The sequence below is a fragment of the Antechinus flavipes genome, chromosome 5 (assembly GCF_016432865.1).
Source record: "Antechinus flavipes isolate AdamAnt ecotype Samford, QLD, Australia chromosome 5, AdamAnt_v2, whole genome shotgun sequence".
Taxonomy (NCBI): domain Eukaryota; kingdom Metazoa; phylum Chordata; class Mammalia; order Dasyuromorphia; family Dasyuridae; genus Antechinus; species Antechinus flavipes.
Window position 1 is genome coordinate 129,620,375 of NC_067402.1, and position 13,947 is coordinate 129,634,321.

Below are 13,947 nucleotides of genomic sequence, written 5' to 3' on the forward strand. Positions count from 1 at the left end.
CTAAATATAATTACTGAGTTGGCATGGCTTAAACAGTCTAACAATCTGGCACATAAGTAATTTTATCCATCTATCTATTTAGAAAGAGATCACTAGTTCCTGCCACTGAAGAGTGACAATTTTTATTTTTTTAAACTTAATTTAAAAACATTTAAAAATAAAAAATGAAGTCCATTTCAAAGATTAACTATTTCACAACCTTTGTCAAGGAAGGATATGTTTGGGCATCAGTACTGTAGAGATTAATTATGGCAATGTAAACTTATACATGCCTGTAGTTTACTGACAATATAACAACACCCTGAGGTAGACAAATAGGCCATAGGTAGGCAAAAGAAAATGCGCCTGGTAATAAAAACAATAAAGATTAAGCTCCATTTGTAATCCTTGTATGTTTACACAATTAAACTTATCTTGGGATAGCACTGATGATGCTGACTTTGCCTCTCTCTTCTCTCTGCCTCTGTCTTCTTTTGCCTCTCTTTTTCCTCTTCTCTCCCTACTTTCCTCCCTTCCCTCATCACTGAAGACTAGGAACTTGATTTATAAATCTGATTTATTTTCCCCTAGAAATGAATGTTTCTGTGATAATCTGAATAATTAACATGATCAACTGGAGAAATATAATGGCCAGAACCTATAGAACAATTTTTTTATTATTTTTTTATTTTTATTGTTTTTATTTTTTCACTGAATACGGTGACTTTATTGATGGTACACAATATAGGACACTCTAGGCTTCTCTCCCCTACTACAGGGGTAGCTTTGGACAATGATGTGAATGGGGCATGAGATTCCCAGTATAGGAACATAGGTTAGGGATGTGGGCTCCCCAGTGGTGGAACACTTATTTTGGCTGGGGATGAAGATCCATGGCTTCCCACTTTACTCCTTGGAGGCCATGTAGACCATGAGGTCCACTACGCGGTTGCTGTAACCATACTCGTTGTCATACCAGGAAATGAGCTTGACAAAATGGTCATTGAGGGCAATGCCAGCTCCAGCATCAAAGGTGGAAGAATGAGTGTTGCTGTTGAAGTCACAGGATACAACCTGGTCCTCTGTGTAGCCCAAGATGCCCTTCATGGGTCCCTCTGCTGCTTGCTTCACCACTTTCTTGATGTCATCATATTTGGCGGGTTTCTCCAGGCGGCAGGTCAGATCCACAACGGACACGTTGGGAGTAGGAACGCGGAAAGCCATGCCTGTGAGCTTTCCGTTCAGCTCAGGTATGACCTTGCCTACGGCCTTAGCAGCACCAGTGGAAGCCGGGATGATGTTCTGGGCAGCGCCACGCCCATCACGCCACAGCTTGCCGGAGGGGCCATCGACTATCTTCTGAGTAGCAGTGATTGCATAAACTGTGGTCATGAGTCCTTCCACAATGCCAAAGTTGTCGTGAATGACCTTGGCCGAGGGGGCCAGGCAGTTGGTAGTGCAGGAGGCATTGCTGACAATCTTAAGGGAATTGTCATATTTCTCATGGTTCACTCCCATCACGAACATCGGGGCATCAGCTGAAGGCGCAGAGATGATGACTCGCTTAGCTCCACCTTCAAGTGAGCCCCAGCTTTCTCCATGGTGGTAAACACGCCAGTGGACTCGACGACATATTCAGCTCCAGCATCTCCCCATTTAATGTTGGTGGGATCCCGCTCCTGGAAGATGGTAATGGCCTTCCCATTGATCACCAGCTATCCATTCTCAGCCTTGACAGTGCCCTTGAACTTGCCATGGGTGGAATCATATTGAAACATATAAACCATGTAGTTAAGGTCAATGAAGGGGTCATTGATGGCTACAATGTCTACTCCGCCTGAGTTGAACGCAGCACGGGTCACCAGGCATCCGATACGGCCAAATCCATTGACTCCGACCTTCACCATCTTGTCTCAGGGATGTTACCAAAGCAGCGGATCCTGGCAGCGAGCTTGGGAGAGGAGCTGAGAGCCACAACAATTTTTTTTTAAAAAGGCACAGACAAGACTCACCAAATATTGCAGTGAAAATAGGTAGGCTTTCAGATAAAACAATTTATCCAAGCAGAGCCTATTCTAAATTCTATATGCAGGGACTCAAAATGTCACCCTTAAATTAATTTACCTTTATCACATCTAATAAAGAAGTTTGATAGGATTTAGAACTTGAAAGGACCTTAAAATTGTTTAATCCAATTTATTCAATTCACAGATAAGAAAATTTGAAAAAGGGAAGTGGAAAACAAGCCAAAACTATACCAAGTCAAAAATATAGAAAATGGAATGGATTATGATTTCCTTGTAGTCCATCACCCCACAGTACCTAGAAGATAGGAGCCCAGCCAACTAACACACCCTCAGCAGTGTGGGAGCAAATTCATTCATCATGCTCTTCTGATCCTTATAATAATCTCTTTCTATCCAGTTCAACTCTATCACATTTTGGGCATTTGCCTTCTCTTTCTATTGTGCCTTCATTATCAACATGTCTCTCTTTGGTCCAAGAGCTCAATTCTGTTAACATTCCTTTTAACTTCTTGCATCCCTGTTGTAAAGGGCTGAATCTCTGAGCAGATGCACTTGGATAACTGAGCACTTAAGGCTAATTACTTATTGGACAATACTCTATTAGCATTTGCTTGGAAAATGGCCCACCCCATCATTTTGTGAAGGCTTGATCTGTTGGTGTATAGAGAAATTGGGAGGAGGGATTGAAGGTAGAGTAAGAAAACCAGAGTGACTCCTGGCTGGACTCATGTGGCCATTCCTCTCCTGTCCACAAAGAATAAAGATCAAGAACTTTTGCTTATCCTGACTCTGGCTGAATCTAAAGTATCCAGGGTCTTCACTAATGCTAATGCCGCTAATGCGGTCCTCACACCCTGTAAACCTGTGGCTTTATGATAAAACACTACAGGTTGTCCCTATTCTCATGAAGTCATTTAAAAAGGGATGAAAAAAGGAGTAACATATTCTTCACTTCAAATCACCACATCCAGATCTCTATTCTGCAGTCAACAAAAACAATAGGGACCTATTATAGGCCAGATACCATGTTAAAACACTATGCAAATATTGTCTTATTTGATCCTTACAACCTGGGAAGCAAACAATAAAACTGAGGCAGATAGAAGTGAACTGACTTGCCCAGGGCATACAACTGAGACTGGATTTGAATTTACATCTTCCTGACTTCAGCCCAACATTCTATCTGCTGCATCACCTGGATGCCTCTAGAAACAAAGAAAGGTAAAAACATGATCTTTGCCCTCAAAGAGATTTCATTCTAATAAGGGGACAAACATGCAAACAACTGCATACATACAAGATAAATTCAGTGTAAGTGGAAAGTAATCTCAAAGGGCACCATTAGCAATGAGGAGAACTGGAAAGAGTCAAGAAGGTAAGATTTGAATTTAATCTTGAAGGAAGCTTGAGAAACCTGGACTGAGCATGATTACCTTTTCTATCAAAAGGATTGCCTTGCTGTGGTGAGGACCCTATTGATATTATATTACAAAAAATTTGAGATAGGTCCATTTGACACAATATTGGGATTTTCTCCAATTCTATTCAACAGCATTTAAATAGAAGCAAAAGCAAAGGATGGTCAGAATAATCCAAGAATGAGGCATGGCAAGGTATAATGATAGATAACACAGGAGGCACGCAAGTATAGAGCACAAGGTGAAGTAGAACTGGTTCACCAAGTGGTCAATACAGGGAAGGAAGGAGAATGCAGCCCGTACAGGAGTAATAATCTAAAAAAAGAATTATGGGTAAAGGAAATTAAGGTCACAGTAAGGATGAAGAACAGGGTAAAAACAGAGAGAAAGATGACACGATAAAAGATAAAGAATGTTTCATGCTCACTAAGCATGTATCCATTGTTGCCATGATCTACTAGCCTCCATAGCACTCTTCCTCATCTGTTCTCTTTATTCTTTTTTTTTTTTCTATTTCTCACTGCAAAAATCATTTATTTGATCTAATGGAATCTAAGACATTTTTAGACTGCATAGGAATTTTTGGCCCTTATAAAGCCCATCTGAGACTAATTCTTTTTTTTTTTTTATTCTAACTTCTGTCCTCCTACTTGGAGACATATGGGTGGTATCCCTTTAAACATACTGCTATCCCAGTTCATTAGCATTTTCAACTATCATGATCCACATTATCACTCTACCTTGGCTACCCACAAAGATGCTAATACAATTCTTTATGATTATGCCACTTCTACATTTATGATTATGCTAATTCTACAATCTTGAACTCTGAGTTTCCACTCCCTAACATTTCATCTTTTATCCCTTTGCCCAATTCTTTTTAAATTTAGTCTTATCCTTATCAAAACCTTCAATCTTTCCCATAACTCCCTTTTCTCCCAGACTATTATCTTTTTTTTTTTTTTAATAATTACTTTATATTGACAGAATCCATGCCAAGGTAATTTTTTTTTACAACATTATCCCTTGCACTCGTTTCTGTTCCGATTTTTCCCCTCCCTCCCTTCACCCCCTCCCCTAGATGGCAAGCAATCCTATATATTTTAGATATGTTGCGGTATATCCTAGATACAATATATGTTTGCAGAACCGAACAGTTCTCTTGTTGCACAGGGAGAATTGGATTCAGAAGGTATAAATAACCCGGGAAGAAAAACAAAAATGCAGATAGTTCACATTTGTTTCCCAGTGTTCTTTCTTTGGGTGTAGCTGCTTCTGTCCATCATTTATCAATTGAAACTCAGTTAGGTCTTTTTGTCAAAGAAATCCACTTCCATCAAAATATGTCCTCATACAATATCGTTGTCAAAGTGTATAACGATCTCCTGGTTCTGCTCATTTCACTTAGCATCAGTTCATGTAAGTCTCGCCAGTCCTCTCTGTATTCATCCTGCTGGTCATTTCTTACAGAACAATAATATTCCATAACATTCATATACCACAATTTACCCAGCCATTCTCCAATTGATGGGCATCCATTCATTTTCCAGTTTCTAGCCACTACAAACAGAGCTGCCACAAACATTTTGGCACATACAGGTCCCTTTCCCTTTTTTAGTATCTCTTCGAGGTATAAGCCCAATAGAAACACTGCTGGATCAAAGGGTATGCACAATTTGATAACTTTTTGGGCATAATTCCAGATTGCTCTCCAGAATGGTTGGATCCGTTCACAACTCCACCAACAATGCATTAGTGTCCCAGTTTTCCTGCATCCCCTCCAACATTCATCATTATTTTTTCCTGTCATCTTAGCCAATCTCCCAGACTATTATCCCCAGTTCAGTCTCACTTTCCTCCCTCCAGTCTTGTCAACCAGTTCAAATACAAGATGCATTGTCCCCCCCATCATCCACTCTTCGAACCTCTTGCCCTACCTTTATTCAAGTCCTGACAATGGTCAACTTTGGACCACTCCTTTTGTCATCCACCTTCTCTCTTCATACTTGTGAAGAATAAAATACCACTTAATGAATGACACTCTACCTGCCACTCAGATAACTGAATTCAGTACATATTCATGTTTTCTAATCTCAACTGAGGTCTCACTGCTACACAGCAATCCTTTTTTATTTTTTCACTGACTCTTTATTCCCCTTCTCTCCATATCAGTTACAAACTCTTGTCTCTCTTCTTGAAGTTCTAAATGCTATTCTCAGCAGATTTCCTTTTCCACACCTTACTAAGATCCTGTAAGATCCAAATTTTTCATATTTACCTAGTCTCTATTCAGTTTTTTTATCTCCTAGAAAGAAGGGACTTTTCTGATTGCCACAGTCAACTCCACTACTTGTGTGCACTTGATCCCATACCATTCTGTATCCCTCAGGAATTCATCTCATCAAATCTCTCTTTTCCTCTCATCTTCAATTTTTCTCTACCTACTGAATTCTTTTCTGCCAACAAATGTGTACTAGATGAGATTAAAAAGTTATTTTTAAAAGTATATTTTTTTCTGAAGGAAACAAATGCAGGAAAGTTGAGAACCTGCAGTTTGCTTTTCCCTTATTGAATTTATACCTTAGATAAGGGAATCTTTTGCACCTGACCTAACTTCTGCGGCAGAGATATAAAAGAATAAATATTTATTTTTTCTTGCCTTTTTTCCAAAGAGTTGGGGGCTGCTGCTTATTAGTTTAAACAGATTAAGTCAAAGGACCTTGAAAGACTAAAAAAAATTCTCCCTTCTCCCCCCAAAACAAAAGTTACTGGGAAGAATTTTCTGCACATATGTAATATGCACCCAGAATTTCTATGGACATATATTCAACTCATTTTGACTAAAACATTGTCCTATGTGACTATCCATAGGATAAGAGATAAAGATTGTTAGAAATCTCATCTGATTTTGATCAACTTCAGGTTAGAAATAAAGATGAAAACAAAAGTGAACAATCATGTTAAGAAAGTATCACTAAAAACTCTGGTAAGCAGTTTGTTCTCTAGCCAAAAAAATAAAAAATAAACTGTGCTTTGTAAGATATAGGTATAACACAAGGTTTATTCAGCCCATTGTTTCTAGTTTAATAATTTTTTTTAAATGATAGCATGAGGCAGCTAGGTGGCACAGTGAAGCACCAGCCCTGAAATCAGGAGGATCTGAGTTCAAATTTGACCTCAGACACTTAACATTTCCTAGCTATGTGACCCTGAGTGACATCACATAACCTCAATTGCCTTAGCTAAAAAAAATAAAATTGAGAGCACTTGAGACTACTGAGTCATGGAATATATGAACTACTGGGATCTTTAGAGATCATTTAATCTGACATACCAGTAGAAAGTTACAAAATTAGAAGATAATAAGCCTAACACAACATGATAATCTGTGTAGTGAATTCTGTGGTTTAAAAAGTATTTTCTTTTAAAGTTATCAAATTGTGCATCCCCTTTAATCCAGCAGTGTTACTACTGGGCTTATACCCCAAAGAGATTTTAAAGAAGGGAAAGGGACCCATATGTGCAAGAATGTTTATGGCAGCCAGAAACTTTGTAGTGGCCAGAAACTGGGAAATGAATGGATGCCCATCAGTTGGAGAATGGCTAAATAAATTGTGGTATATGAATGTTATGGAATATTATTGTTCTGTAATGCTCATATAATTCCTGACTTTCCTTTCGTAGATAGATTGCCAAATATTTCAGACTATCTACAGTTATTTTAAATGGAATTTCTCTGTATATCTCTTGCTGTTGGATTTTGTTAGTGATGTATAATGCTGTAAAAATGCTGATGATTTATATGGATTTATTTTGTATCCTGCAACTTTGCTAAACTTGTGGATTATTTCTAACAGCTTTTTAGTAGAATTTCTGGGGTTGTCTAAGTATATCATCATATCATCTGTAAAGAGTGATAATTTGAAAAAACAAAAACAAAAACAAAAAAGACTGATAATTTGGTTTCTTCATTACCTATTCTAATTCCTTAAATTCTTTTTCATTTCTTATTGCCAAAGCTAGCATTTCTAACACAACATTAAATAGTAATGGTGATAGTGGGCAATCTTGTTTCATTCCTGATTTTATTGAGAATGGTTCCAGTTTATCATCATTACATATGATGCTTACTGACAGTTTTAAATATATGCTATGGGCTATTTTAAGAAAAAGTCCATTTATTTCTACACTATCTATGTTTTTAATAGGAATGGGTGTTGGATTTTATCTAATGCCTTTTCTGCATCTATTGAAATGATCATATGATTTTTGTTAATTTAGTTATTGGATATAGTCAATTATGTTAATAGTTTTCCTAATATTGAACCAGCCCTGCATTCCTGATATAAATCCTACTTGGTCATGGTGTATTATCCTGGGGATGATTTTCTGTAATCTTTTTGCTAATATTTTATTTAAGATTTTTGCACCAATATTCATTAGGGAGATTGGTCTATAATTTTCTTTCTCTGTTTTCATCCTACCTGGTTTAGGTATCAGTACTATATCTGTGTCATAAAAGGAATTTGGTAGAACTCCTTCATTCCCTATTTTTTCAAATAAGTTATTTAGCATTGGAGTTAACTGTTCTTTAAATATCTGGTAGAATTCACATGTAAATCCATCTAGTCCTAGGTATTTTTTCTTAAGGAGTTAAGGACCCTGAGCTATTTGTGTTGGGTTTGTACTGGTTACCCTGGCTGCCTCCCTCCCATTTCCAATTCAAACAGAACTTTTTTGTCAATCTTCAAAATTATCTTCTGCTGATAATTTGTTGCACTTCCAATATTTGTAAGTTCTGCCTGTCCAGAGCTAATTCAGAGGCTGGATTTCATAGTTATTGTGAGGGTTGTAAAGAAGCTCAGAGAGAAATGTGTGTCATCTCTCTCATCTTGGCTCGGTCCTCGGAAATCAGCTCAATATACCTGTTTTTTAATGAACAGATAAACAAGATCTTCATATCAGTTCCCAACCATTTCCAGACAATGCAGTCTCTACTCTGGCTTTCTTCTTTAAGAATCCTCTCTGGAACTCCCTAGGTCCTGAAAAGTGAACTTTTTTTTTTAATCTCCCTTAGAACCAGAGGTTTACTTTCTTCCAAACATTCTCAAGCTACAAAGCCTCCTCATCCCACTTCTAATATATCTCCATATCCTATCTTTTTTCTTATTTAATTCATTCAATATTCTTTGAAGTTATTATGGTTCTAAAGGTCCACATATATTTATCTACATTTTTTCCTTACCAGAATGTCAGGATCATGTTATATAATCCATATCTATTGCTCATATAAACATACCCTTTTAGATAAATATATTCAGGGTCAAATTTTGAAGTTCCTTTAAAATGCTCATATTCTATTTGAGGCCCATTTTTGACTCCAACAGTATCCCACTCACCTTTACAGATGCTATTCTTGACTGCAAGCCTATCTCTTTTGCTTTTTTGGAATATATTCCATAAACCTCTTCTCTTTGAACAGTGAATCTTTCAAGTCTTATGATCCTGACAGTGGTTGCTTGGTACTTCAAATACTTCTTTCTTAATGACTTCTCTCTCTCTTTCTCTCCATATATATATATTTTTTAATGAGTGCTTTAGGTTTTGGCTATGACATGCCTGGGATTTTTTGTTCTGGGATTCCTCTCAGGACATGATTAATAAATGGATTCTTCTGACTTTTGCTTTCCAGTTCTAAAAGAGCTAAGGAGTTTAAATTTATGATTTTTTTCAAATACACTGCATATTTATGATTTCCTGAAACACAGTGTAAAGGTGTGTTTTTTCTTAAATCATAGTTTTTATGTACTCCAATACTTGTTAAATTATTTCTCCTTAACTATTACAAGTCAGTTAGTTTTTTATATCCAATGTCTTATATTTTCTTCTATTTTTAAAATCTTTCAATTTTGTTCTAATATTCCTTGCTCTATTTAAACTTATGCTCTATTCTAATTTTCAGGGAGACCATTACTTGTGTAAGGTTTACCATTTTCTCAGTATAAACTCTATACTCTCTTTATTATTTTTTTTTTCTCCAGAGCTTTTACTTCATTTTTCTTGCAACTTTCATTTAATTTTTTTCCCTAGGAACTTATATTGTGCTTGAAGAAAATTCTTTATTTTTCCCTTTGAGAAAATGTATGTAATTGTTTACTCCTATTAGGGAAATCTCTATATCTATAGCAATTTTTAATGCTGTTTAGTGTTTCCTTTTATTTACTTATTCCCCCAGGTTTAGTTTCTGAATTGGGACTTTGTGCCACATCCATTGTCTGCTATCTGTTGAGAAGTGGTCAGCCTTTTTGGTTTCAACCTGGGTTCTCCAACCTTCGAGAGTTGAGCTCATCTTGATCTTTGAGGTTCAGAGCACTAAATCTGAAGGGTTCTCCATATAATGGCAGGATAGAATGCTACAAACCTCAAACCCCCTAAGTCTTTTCTGATCTTTGAATTTTCATGATGCTTCCAAGACTACTATGGACTACATTCTAGGGTATTCTGACATCTGAGGGTTTTTTCCCCCCCCAGAGTACCCATTTTCTTTGATTCCATTGAATATGTAGCCCCACAAGATAGAATTATGTCTGGCCTACTATTGAAAAGACTGGGAAACTGGAATGTTTGTTGGAAGCCTCCTTTCCTTTCATCTTGAGGCTTTTAGCCAAATTTTTATGCAATTCTGGGATGAAAACGTTGCCTAATGTAGTTCCCTTTTGTTTTGGTTTTTTTAAATCATTATTTAGTCTCATGGGAATTTCTAGGTTATTTTAGGTTTGTAGGTATCCGAGTGGTCAGACTACTTTCAAATAGCCATCCTGACTGGAAGTCTCAAAATGTTTTTCAGTAAGACTCTTAATAAGACACTGTTGATATCTCTCATATTTCTCTTTCTGATTATGTTTTCTTATCATACTGAGGTTTCTATTCTACTTATTCTACTGAGGTTTCTCCCTCATCCTTTGCATATATGCTTATTATGTGCTTTGGAGGAAAAAAATCTATATTACCTTCCCATCAAAATAGTTGACCTCCCAACTCATCTGTTTTCAATCATACTTTTATGTCACCCAGTTTTATGGTACAGTAGAAATAGGAGATTTGGTTTTACAGATCCTAAATTCAAAACTCAGCCATTTCCTGCCTATAGGAACTTTGGTAGCAAGTCACTTAACCTCACCCAGTCTTGATATTCTCACCTGTAAAATGAGAGTTTGGACTAGAATGACCTCTGAGTTCCTTTCATTTATAATCATATGACCTAATGATCCCTATATTTAATCAGTTACCAAGTGTTGTAAGTTTTTTAAAAATTTTTACTCTTGTTTTAAAATGTCTCTTCTCCCTACTTTATACTGTTCTCACTAATAATATCTTCTTAATCCAGATTTTAATCAACATCTTTAAAGGAAAAATGACAGGAGAAAAAAAGTTCAAATTCATTTTGATTTATTTGACAGTTATTTGACTGAGAGTAGAAAGGGAATAAAAGAACTTAAAACACAGGTTCAAAAGATTGTAAGATTGAAACTAGGCTTTTAAATCACATATAGTCCAGAATGGTTCTGACCATTTAGCTCTGACATTTCATCATATGAAATCTTCATGAAATCTAATTTATTTCAGGGCAAATATGATTATTTATGAATAGCACATAGACTTATTTTAAACCAAAGGGATTTTTTGCCAAGGCAACATATTACTATTACATGAAGACAGCAAATATGATTCAGAATTGCTACATGCTGCACAGACATGTGCCAACAGCACAGTCATTGTCCCTGTTCTTCATTATGGCAATGGTTTATAGACATGCCTTAATTGCCAAGTCATTGCTAATTATAAAGCAAAAGGAATACTGAGAGAATTCATACAAACTGATTAACTAAAAGAATGGGCATTAATTGCCTTAGAATGTTCTTTACCCACCAATTCAAATTTTATCACTCATAAAAGCATCCATACGCCCATGAGTCTTCACTAGTCTTTCTCTTTTCATTTTAAAATAACTGAAACGACCTTGATACAGAGTATCTGTTCAGCTGCATCTTTGGCAATCAACTCCCTTCCAGCTGGCCATAAATTTCCAGGATTTGCCCCATGGCTTAGATCAGTATTGTTTAAATAATGTATATTATTATACGGTAATAAACTGATAATGGTATAAGAACTCCATCAGAAAGAATGAGAATAACATGATAATATGAATTCATAGGGCTACATTATATTCCAATAAGTACAATTAACTTGTGTTACCAGGCATGAATATATTAACATATCTTATGTTGTGATGCCAAGAGGCAGCATGATAGAGTTGATAAGAGGGCCAGTTTAAGAGTGAGAAGATATAGGTTCAAGTCTGATTCTGACAGATTCTATTTGTGTCACTTAGAAAGTCACTCTCAAAATTTCAAAGGACTCTCTAAAACCAAAATATACAAAAGATTTACTGCTCTGAAAACTGAAGGAGATTTTTATACCAGGATTTTCCCTATTCCACTAAAATCACAAATCTTTTTTAAAAAATAATATATATATATATATATATATATATATATATATATATATATATATATATATTATATATATATATATATATATATATATATATATATATATATATAATATATATATATATATATTTGTATTTGCTTCCCTAACAGCTAGGAGTATCTGGCACATAGTAGACACTTAATCTATGTCTAACTGATTGATAAGCTGTATGGACCTAGCAGATTGATATCAACACACACACACATCTTTTTTTCTTCTTTTAAATAGTACTTCATGTTTGCCAATTACATATAAAGAAAATTTAATATCTTTTTAAAATTTGAGTTTCAAATTTATTTTTCTTCCTTTTTTTCCTCTCTAAGACAATAAGCAATTTGATACAGGTTACAGATATGGAACTATGTAAAATATATTTCCATATGTCATGTTGTAAGTATGCTTTGTTCTGCATTCAGATTCTACCAATTCTTCCTTTGGAAGTAGCATTTTCCATCATGAATTTTTTGGATTTTCTTAGATCACTATATTGCTATGAGGAGCTAAGTTAAACATAGTTTATGATTGTACAATACTGCACTTACTGTTGTACAATGTTCTTGTGGTTTTATTCACTTCACTTTATATCAATTCATGGAAGTCTTTCTAGCTTTTTTTTTTTTTCAAAATCTGCCGCTCATCATTTCTTATGTCATAATAGAATACTGTTACATTCATACACTACAATTTGTTTAGTCATTTCTCAATTGTTGGATATCCCCTCAATTTCCAAATCTTTGTCATAAAAAAAAGAGCTGTTATAGTTATTTTTGTACAATTAGGTCCTTACCCTCCCCCACACCTTTTTTAAGTCTCTTTGAATTACAGACCTAGTAGTGATATTGTTGGATCCAAGAGTATGTACGATCTGACTGCCATTTGGGCATAGTTCCAAATTGTTCTCTAGAAAGGTTGGATCAGTTTACAAGTCCACCAAAAATGTATTAGTGGTCCAATTATCTCACATCTTTTCCAACTTTTATAATTTTCCTTTTCTGTCATATTAGCCAATCTGATAGATGAAAAATAGTTTTTTTAATTTGCATTTTTCTAATAAAAATATACCAGCTTCTAATTACAGATATGAAAATTTGGCTCCAAAGCTTAAATCCTAAAACTGTTTGCTAGATGTTCTTGCTGATAATTAATTTTCTCATCTATGTAGGTCCAAATATATATATAGCTAATTATTTCAACCAGTCCCAATACAGAATTGTCCACTGCTAGTCCACACTTTTGACCAATTGATTTGATGAAAATTCTAGGTAAACCCAAACCTTTAAATAAGAAATTTGTTTCTGGGGTAGATCCAATATGGCAGAGATGACACACGTTTCTCTCTGACCTTCTTTACAACCCTTAGACTAATTAGCAAATCCAATCTCTGAATTAGCTCTGGACTGGCAGAACCCGCAAATATTGGGAGTGCAACAAATTATTGACAAAAGAACTTCAAAGATCACCAGAAAAGGTCTGTTTCAATTGGAAATGGAATGGAAGCAGCCAGCACAACCAGCTGAGTACAAACACTTGCGCAGACAGTGCAGAGTCCCAGGGTAGTGCAAACTCTGCCTGGCGGAGAATCTATGGGGAGGAATCTATAGAAATCTACAGCAGTGTTGGCCACTCTGCCCTGGTTGCAAGCCAGTAGATCAGCAGAGAAGTTAGAAAACATCCAACACAAACACAAAAGATCAATAGTGAACCCCCAAATGCCAGAATCTCAAGGGACCTGGCCCTGCCCACCCAGCACTGGGAGTGAATCAGCAAGCTGCTGCCACTTGGAAAACCTCCCCTACCCTAGAGGCAGACCTTAACTTTTTTTTTAAAAATGAGTAAAAAAAAGTAAAGAGGACTCTGACAATAGACAGCATCTATGGTGAAAGAGAAGAACAGATTTCAAACCCTGAAGAGATTAAAGACAGATTGTCTCCAGATGAAGTCATAAAAGATGATATAAACTGGTCCCCATC

General features: G+C 36.0%; 1 protein-coding gene and 1 pseudogene across 6 annotated transcripts in view; both read right to left on the reverse strand.

Moving 5' to 3' along the window:
- Positions 1 to 13,947, reverse strand: part of ST7 (suppression of tumorigenicity 7) — a 288,256-nt gene that overhangs the window by 160,393 nt on the left and 113,916 nt on the right. The window lies entirely within an intron of this gene.
- On the reverse strand, positions 767 to 1,919 carry LOC127564863 (glyceraldehyde-3-phosphate dehydrogenase-like; annotated as a pseudogene).